The sequence below is a fragment of the Nicotiana tomentosiformis genome, chromosome 7, assembly GCF_000390325.3.
Source record: "Nicotiana tomentosiformis chromosome 7, ASM39032v3, whole genome shotgun sequence".
Lineage (NCBI taxonomy): Eukaryota > Viridiplantae > Streptophyta > Magnoliopsida > Solanales > Solanaceae > Nicotiana > Nicotiana tomentosiformis.
In genome coordinates this window covers 122,890,144-122,900,851 of record NC_090818.1, presented here as the reverse complement: position 1 = coordinate 122,900,851, position 10,708 = coordinate 122,890,144, and positions in this window count along the sequence as shown.

The window sequence follows — 10,708 nt, the reverse complement described above, 5'->3', positions numbered from 1 at the left end:
CCGGTCAAACTTTCTAAAATTCCAACTTTCGCTATTTCAAGCCAAATTCTGCTACGGACCTCCAAATCACAATCTAGACGCGCTCCTAAATCCAAAATCATCCAACGGACCTATCGGAACCATCAAAACTCCGATCCGGGTTCAAATTCACCAAAAGTCAAACTTGGTCAACCCTTTCAAATTTATAGCTTCTAGTTAAGAATCATTCTTTCAAATCAATTCCGAATAACCTGAAAACCAAAACCGATGATTCACATAAGTCATAATACATTATACGAATCTACTCACGCCCATAAACTACCAAGCGAAGTGCAAATGCTCAATACGATAGGTTGAGTCGTTACATCATCCCCCACTTAAACATACGTTCGTCCTCGAACGTGTCCAGAGTTGTTCTCAAAGCCACCAAACCGCCATATAACCTTACCATGCACATACCCGGGGGTGATGTCACATCACCCTATCCCATATAGGTCTGATAATACAACATAACCAAGATTTCCCTAATTCAATCTAGCCCATAAGCCTTAGAATCCAATTTCCAACATTCGATATTTCTATAAGATCAGAATCTTGCATCTACATACTGTTTAAGTCTGAACAAGTTGTACGAAGCCGCAACCATAACCCAAGATACAATCGCATGATATATCACATAACACAGATACTCGAAGCAATGATTCCTAATCACAACAGCTACTCAAAACAACCCAATGCCGGTAATAAACCTCACATCAAACAAGACTCCATTCTGAAGCCTCTGTACACTACCGATGATGAAAGGAACACGCAGAAACTCATAACCATTCATCATATCAACCAGTCATGGAACTCCCTCTCATTCGACAAGAACTATAGCAAATTCCTAAGCCGAATTTCGATATTATCCTTCCAAACATGCTATAATTAATTTCGATAGTATCCATTCTAGGTCCAATGATCTCATCTCATCCAACACGACCACTCTAGTGACATGCCACGTCAATACAATTTGACGCCATAACCCGTGCAATCCGTTCACCAATAAGTAACCTTCCAAATATACTCAAATCATGGAAAACTGATTCAGATGGGAGAACTGTCTCGCAAGCTCAACAAGTACCACCACAACGCAATGCTAAGAACCTATCACACACCATAGAACCAAAACACACGAATCTAACACGAGGGATCATATCTCAACATAGCTCCGCTGCAATGCGCGACCCTATCCAAATACTGGTCCATATGAAATACCTCAAGCCACCCTGCTAAAAATCAATAATCATGCGCAATTCGACATCAAGTACTCAAAGTGCATTACCATAACCACGGAGAAGCAAATAATACAATGTCACACAAAACCCGAAAGAACATAACCAATACTCCATCAACCAAGCAATACCCAATACTCTTCTCGCTCAAATTTCGCTATAAGGCCCCAATAGAACCGCACCATATGTGCATATAACCAACGAATCACAACTCCTCGTAGCATAGAAGAGTAACTCACAGATAGATAAATAACCTCTGAAAGTCCACAATGACTGAATCATAACACATACTATCATCTGGCTAGCTTCGGCCACAACTTCATAGTCCACAACCATGAAACAATCTGCTCCTTAGAACTCCAAATCCATAGAACACACGAATCACCATGTTTGATCCCAACTCCACTGCCTGAATGCGTAACATATCTCCCATACATGATCATTCCACGAGGAATACTTCTATAATTCTTCTGTGTCACAAAGCAAAATTTGAATATCAGCAGTCGATCAACCAGGAGAGTGTCTCAATACCAATGAAGTATCCATAAATCAAAAATCATCAAGCCATACCGATCAGTAATAACAGTTACCTTGTCGTCTGAAATTGTCCATGCTACCTACGAATCTATGTCCTTCCCTTCAAAACTGAACTACAACCTTGCACATGCAAATATCAATCCCACACAACACCACATCTACCATGCCATCCTGTGAAGAGTACAAGAATCTCGTAATCAACTCTGAGTCCCAAGCAGAATACATACCCGATCAGTCAGAAGCCTTCCATTTGATCTCATCCCGGAGAAAATCCCAATAAGCAACATATCCCTCACGCTGGTAGGAAATATACTCCTCGAACCGTGGTAAAAACCATTGAGAAATCTTTGAAACCCATTTGCACATAACCAAGCTATCAGAACTGAATCTCCCTAACTCAACCCAATCACGTAGGTCGCCAAAACTCAAGAGCATTGCCACGAAACACCTGTGGAGACTAGCCACATCATAATTACCCAAAGAACTGATTATATCCATTATTGTGTTGATCCAACCTACTACCACGCTGTCCTATTTCTCCAAGTCCCTTCCAAATTGCCTTCAAATTGATACTTCTCCTTGCTAGAACACTACTATACTTAACCAAAATTCACAACACAAGAGACCCTATTATAAAACCACAACTCCCTAAGGCCCATAAGCCGCTGACTTCCCTCTTAAGCACCCTAAGGCACCACAACCGAGACACCCACTCTAAAGAGACCTTATGTGAACCTAAAACTGTTTCCTTTACCTTCTTGATACTAAAATGCACAATCCATAATGATATAAAAGTGCCACATATCTCGACACCATCCAACGCAACTCCCAGTTTCTAGCCATAAACAAATCTTGAAAATTCCAAATCGCCACATATAAATCTTGAATCCATTAGAACCATCCTCGAGAGTCATCCACTCTACTCAAATCTAAATTAAACCGACCAAACGGACCGAACGACATATTCCCCATTAGCACACCAATACCCAAGGGAGTAAAGAGTAACCCACACTCCTAAGCAACCGAGCAAATTCCTATTCCATGTACACTACATCCTTCGTGAATAACCGCTCAATTATTTTGCGATTCCCATATACCCATAGAGTGTAATACAATCTGTATCCAGAAATTCCTTTACCCGATTCATCCTCGATCTCGACCTCTACAAGTCATAACTGATTCACCAGTATACCCCGAACCGAAACCAATACAACATATAACCATGCAATTAACTCGTCGATAGCAGACTCCCCCACTTGGCTCAAAGCCATGGAATAAAACATCTGACTACTTACAATAACCATACCCCATTACTACTATAATACCATAATAAGATTTCATTAAATCCTTCATCCGCTCATGCAACACAAACCATCAAGTACCTCAAATCATCTGCAAATCTCACATTCATCCTCGTGATGGTTAAGCCAACTTCCACAGGCGATCCAAACACAAATTAAAACATATATCATTCACTGGTAAAAGAGAACTTTCTACAAAACATCTTAGGGATCACACAACCTCAGGAAACCTCACAGGGGATAACCCACCTGCTTTGCCTCAAACTGACATCTCTCTACACCCTTCCACAGTCGACTATTATGCAATCACTTAATATTCTCGATTCTGAACTCATCAATAAGACATGAGAATCTACTTAACCCCATAACTAAACAACATGAGAGATCCCTCAATACACCCATAACTCGAGACCATACGCCAAATCAAGATATAAATCAGGCACCCCATAGTCCTTGCTACATCTCAAGGAAACACTTCTCGCCACATTCAAATCGCCTTAACACAAACACATCCCACAGTCACATCATTCTCATCACAAAGCCATTCTACTGCTCATCAAGCCACAAATTCCACTCACAGGGACATTACCAGACATATAAGTCCCAAAAGCACGTGCTCACAAAATCGAAATCTCCGTGCTTAAGTTACCGCCAAAACCCGGCCTCAAGTCCTCCAGACTGGCCCATCATCAGCACGTCAAAATCATATCTCGCACCTCAACTATGGAATCACAAGCCGTCGGTGCACCACCAATACCGAGCACTCACATGCGCATACGAATGCGTGGAAGGAATTCAAAGAGTTACGCTTCGAGCTGAATCAATGTTGCACGATAAGGAAAGAAAGATGGGAAGTATATCCTAAATGTCATGTAGCCTCTCAAAGATAGGTATGGGCGTCATCATACCGATCCGCAAGACTCTACTAGACACTTGCTCATGACTTGTAGAACCTATGAACCTAGAGCTCTGATATCACCTTATCACGACCCAAAATCCAACTAGTCGTGATGGCACCTAACCCAAACCGCTAGGTAAGCCAGTTAACCACTAACAAATTCCAATAATAATCAATACAACAATTAAGTAAACAAATTATCTGAATCTGATACATTTCCCAAGAACTGGTAGTACAAATCATGAGCTTCTAAGAAAAGAGTTTACAAAACTGAAATAAAATAAATACATTGCCTGTTTCAAAAGTACATAAACAGAGTTTTAAAAATCTAAAGCTACCACGAACAAGAGGCAGCTACAACCGGGATGCAGGTATATCTTCAATCCAGCTCCCATCAATCATACCAACATCAGCAGCCAATATCTGCACGCAAGGTGCAGAAGTGTAGTATGAGTATAACCGACCCCATGTACTCAGTAAGTAACAAACCTAACCTTAGGTTGAAAGTAGTGACGAGCTAACATGAAGGTCGGGTCCAATACCAATATTCCACAATAGTTCATAACAACATAGTACAAGTAATAAAAGAGGTATCTCAAAAATAAAATGCTCAGTTCGTTCACAGTTCCAGAAATGTAGGCATTTCTTTTCAAGTATCTCAGTGGAAACCCAAATCTTTTACCGAAAATGCCAAAATACGAGTAAGTTTGAAAACTATGATTTTTCCCAAAACCCCTTTCAATAATAAGTAAGATGTTTCAATTTCAGATAGCATGAGGAAAGTACGTCTCTATGCCTACATGTCAAGATACAGGTAAAATCATAAATGTCACCAACACCGGGTAGCAGAAGGAAATGCATCTCTATGCATGTATCTCAAGTACGCATGTCAAATACAATGCATCTCAATGATGAGCTCATGTACTCACACTCTCAGAGTACTCAATCTCACTGTCTCGCATTCTCTCTCACTATGCTCAATGCTCAGCACACTCAATCACTCAGCGTTGTACAATACCTGCTGCGGCGTGCAGCCCGATCCATATATGACCATAAGGCCCGTTGCGACGTGCAACCAGATCCACATATATATAGTCGACTGCGCTCACTGGGGGTGTGCAGACTCCGGAAGGGCTCCTTTCAGCCCAAGCACTAAAATCCACACGGACAACTCACGTGCCATAATATCAATATCTAGAATCGCACGGACAACTCACGTGTCGCACGGACAAATCACGTGCTATAATATCAACATCTGGAATCGCACGGACAACTCACGTGCTATAGTGACAACATCCTCACAAATAGGCCACTGGCCTCACTCAGTCATCAATCTCTCCAGTCTCACTCACGGGCTCACAATGTCATAAAACTAGCCCAACAACAATGATATGATGTATCAATAAATAACTGAGACTGAGATATGATATGAATGCATGAATATGACTGAGTACTAAATATCAATAAAATCAGTGAGATGATAGTAAGAAACGACCACTATGGTTCCAAACAATATCGATATAATGCATATACATGATATCTAGCATGATTGACAGCTTAACTACTTTATCACATGGTAAAAACATGGATATCAATAAAGTAGGACCACCATACAGTGCCATGGAAATAACAGAGTCCCAATTCACATGGTGAACGCCCACACGCCCGTCACCTAACATGTGCGTCACCTCAATACCAATCTCATAACACGTATTTCGGGATTTCATACCCTCAACACTAAGATTAGAAGAGTTACTTATCTTGAACAAGCCAATACCAATGCCGAGCAAGCCAAGCGGTGCTCCCAAGATGCCATCCCGCGTGTTCCGACCTCCGAAGGGCTCGAAACTAACCAAAAACAACTCAAGTACATCAAACAATGCTAAAGGGACCAATCCCGATAGAAAAAGATCAAATCTTGAATCAAAAGCCTAGAATCAGCCAAAAGCCCAACCTGGGTCCGCACCTCGGAACCCGAATAAATTTATAAAATCCGATAACCCATTCAATTACGAGTCCAACCATACCAGTTTCACTCAAATTCGACTCCAATTCGATGTTCAAAACTCAAAAATTCATATTATAAAACTTTAGGCCAAAACCCCCAATTTTCTCTTTAAAATTCACAATCCAATTACCAAAAATGAAGGTAGATTCGTGATATAAGACTAAAAATGAGTAGAGAATACTTACCCCAAGTTGTGTGGACAATTTCCTCTCCAAAGTCGCCCAATCCGAGCTCCAAAATACAAAAATGAAGAAAGAAACCAAAGACCTCGAATTATAGGTTCTGCCCCAGCGATTTCCGCATTTGCGGACAATTCGTCGCACCTGCGACCACCTCTTTTGCGGAAAAACATCGCATCTACGAAAAATGACCTTGCCCAGCAAACCCCACACTTGCGGATATCAAATTCCGCTTCTGCGAAGATTTTCGCACCTGCGCTTCCTATCTCGCATCTGCGCGCACGCAGGTGCGCTACAAAAATCTGCGTCTGCGGTCTTCCTCACCCAACCTATTTTCGCTTCTGTGACTCCATTAATGCTTCTGCGACCATCGCACCTACGCAATACCAGTCGCAGGTGCGGAACACCAGAAACACCAGCTTAGCAAAAATCCAAAATGCAATAAAATGATCCGAACCTCGTCCGAAACTCACCCGATCCATTCGGGACCCCGTACGAATATATCAACAAGTCCAATAACATAACACATACCTACTCGAGGCCTCATATCACATATAACAATATCAAAACGACGAATCACACCTCAACTCGAAATCAATGAACTTTGAAACTTCAAACTTCCACAGCTGATGTTGAAACCTATCAAATCACGTTTGATTGACCTCTAATTTTTCACACAAGTCATATTTGACATTACAGACCTAATCCCACTTCCTAAATCGAAATCCGACCCCGATATCAAAAGGTTCACTCCCGGTCAAACTTTCCAAAATTTTAACTTTTGCCATTTCAAGCCAAATTCTGCTACGGACCTCCAAATCATAATCTAGACGTGCTCCTAATTTCAAAATCACCCAACGAACCTACCAGAACCATCAAAACTCTGATCCGGATTCAAATTCACCAAAAGGCAAACTTGGTCAACCTTTTCAAATTTAAAGCTTCTAGTTGAGAATCATTCTTTCAAATCAATTACGAATAACTTGAAAATCAAAACCGATGATTCACATAAGTCATAATAGATCATACGAAGCTACTCACGCCCGTAAACTATCGAGCAAAGTGCAAATGCTCAAAACGACCGGTCGGGTCATTACAACTCCCTTGTTGTTAAACTGTACTTTGTGGGACCGTTGTTACATATTATTTTCTCCCTTGTTGAGTTGTTCTTATTATTACTAGCATTCTCTATTGTGGCTATTCCTTGTGAACTAGTTCTTCCGTTTCTTTGAGTTCTAGAATTTCTGAGTTGACTTAATTGCCATACTCATGTATTATTGTCATTGTTGTTGTTGTACTTGTTGTTGTGATGCACGAGGTTTCTTCCGTGCGGTTATTATTTTGTCGTACGAGGTTTCTGTCATGCGGTTGTTATTGTCATGCATGAGGTTTCTGTCGTGCGATATTATCGGGTTGCACGAGGTTTCTGTCGTGCTATTGTTACTATTGATATTTGCACATGCGGCGTGACAAGGCGGGATATGTGGGTTGCGCATGTGGTGAGATAAGGTGGGAATATTATTATGCACATGTGGCGAGACAAGGCGGGCATTCATTTTACTATTGCACACGTGGTGAGACAAGGTGGGCTATGTCAAGGATTGATTTGTGATGACTTGTGATGGCCTGGGGGCATTCTTGTTGTTGATGTTTGTGTAGTGGTACACTTACCTATGTGAGTTTTATCTTGTGGAAAATTGTGAGAAAATATTCTACGTGTTGTCTATTTCTTTTCCTATACTTACTAGCTGGCATGAACCATGTTAGGACACTTGCACAAGCATACACGTAGTTGAGCACTCTTATCGGTTAAGAGGTTTTCTTGATATTGATGAGTATAAATGCACAACCTTGTTTACTAGCCTTCTATATGAGAATGGCTCTATTTGGCACGTGAGTTGTCAGTGCGGTTATGAAGTGTAATGTGGGCACAGGATGCCCAGTGTTAGGGTTCAGGTATTGGGACCCGTGAGTTGTGAATAGTATGAGGTTACCTCGTGGAGTTTATTGACTAAAACCTGGTGTGAAAGTGGTTGTTTTCATCTAGTTGCTACCTGCCCTTCTTTTAATTGTGTTCATCGGATTTAGACTGTGTTTCCCTTTGTTCTTCTATGTCATTATTATGGTCTTACGTTGATAGTTGTTGTATCCCTTTCTTACTGAAATTTACCGTATTAATTACCACTTCGCGTAGTCTTTATGTAGATATCATACTATGTTGTTTCTATACTTATACTTGTTCAGGTTATTTAGTCCAGTAGGTGTCTTGACTGTTCCTCGTCACTACTCCACTGAGATTAGTCTTGATACTTGCTGGGTACCGCCGTGGTGTACTCATACTACACTTCTGCATATTTTTGTGCAGATTCAGATATTTCAAAGTCAGTTGATCATTAGCTAACTGTGCGGATTGTTGCTGTGGAGACTCAAGGTAAACCTGATGTTGTGTTCGCATGCTTCGGAGTCACCTTCCTATTTTGTATTCACGCTATTTTACCTATTTCCAAACAGTTGTATTTAGAAATTTGTAGCAAACTTTGAAGGGCTTATGACTTGTACTACCGGTTTTGGGAATTGTAAATTTTATAGGGATTTCCATTTCAAAAATTATTAGATGTTATTTAATTATTGTTGTTATTCAGTAAATGTTCGGCTTACCTAGTCCATAAAACTAGGTGCCATCACGATACCCAACGGAGGGAAAATTGGGTCGTGAAAAGTTTTTTCTAGTTTTATTTGATATGATTGAGATATTATTTAGGGTACTAGCCTCTATGTACGTGCCTCGCACGTAAATCTTTAGTATGTTTTGTGAAAGAACAACCGGAATAACCTCCAAAATTTCATTACTGTTATAGTTTTCAAGAAACTATATTTTATTTGTATTTGATTAGATTTTTGTTAATGTTAGGTGCACTTATAAATTATGTCTTTTTCCTTGATGATTTACACAAAAATAATTCTAAAACTTTTGTCGCTTTTTATAACCTTCAAAAGTTAACTAATTTCTTAAATAAGATAATTATATGTTGGATAAAATTGTACTCCAATATTTAAGATTTTACACAAATATTTACTTATCTAGTATTTTGAAAACAACTAAGTTTTTGTGTCTATGTGAAGTTTTATACGCTTCTAACAACTCATATTGATTCTCATACGGAATCGTATACCTTTTTTAGTGGCTCTATAAAAAAGAGATTGTTCTCTAACTTGTTTTCTGTATCAAGTAAGCCTAAGACTCTTTTTTTTTTTTCTATTAATATGTTTTATAAAGATCAATGTACTACTTTAATTTTTCATTCCATTTCGTGATTATTATTTTTTAATCTTTTTATTCCATTGCTCTCTTGGGTAATAGATTGATTACAATAAAATATTGTTAAATTGAATTATGAAAATCATTACTTTTATATATGAAGTCAAGATTATATATATTACTATTCACAAAAATATTTGCTTGTTTATTTATTAAAGAGAAGTATGATTTGATCTTGTCAATCTCACAAGTCACATCCGATTTTGCTCGAGGCTTTCTAGTTTGTTTCTTTGGTTTATCAATTCTTTTGCATTATTCTTTTGCATTTGATCTTGTTTTTGTTTATTTTATTTTGACACGGGGTAAGAGTAAGGCCAGCGTACACACTGGGTCATTATTGTTCTTGTTATTTTGACACACACTTATATCACTACGCATCAACAACGTTAAAAAATAACTGTCGTTTCCTAAATCCCACCTCCTTATATCCATGCAGGGCAAATTATGAGTTGTTATTCATTCACTAAGTAAATTTTTAGGTATATTAACAAACTAATTTAGGTAAATTTAAGTTTGTAAATAAATAACCAATGCAAATAGCCACTATTAAAATATAAGAACTTAGCTAAAATATGTTTTGAAGGGCTGGTCCAGAAAACCAAAAGTTTAGTTTCTAAAACTTACAACCGATCAACCTAAAATTGGGTGAGAAGAGGAAGGCACACACAAGGGTCAGACGAATACCAAATTAAAACTTAATAAGAGATGAAGAATTAAAAAATAAAATAAAAATAAAAGGCACCAAGCAGGATGACTTTGAATCAATGCAACAAAACTATATGTTCTGGGTATGTTTGGATTCTAAATGTAGAAACATACAACAACAACAACAACAACCCAGTATAATCCCACTAAATATACAATGCAAATATAAAATCATTTGCAATACTACGCACATAAGAGTTATTAATGTAAATACTAAATACAAGGTAAAAAGAACATAAAGACGTAGAAACTTACCTAACATATGCTTTGAAGAATGGATTTCAGATACCTAAAAAATATCGGCGGAGTGGCTCAATTAACTCCTAAAAGTATATGTAATTACAGTGTGTCTTTATTCAAATTAGGAACAAAAATATTGAATAACTTCATAATAGAGGATAGAGAATAAATCAAAATTCACTATAGTTGTTACAACATAAAAGAAAATACTGCACAAGACTAATCTTTGAAAGAAAATTCACGTGTTGAGGGAAATAAATTGCCTATA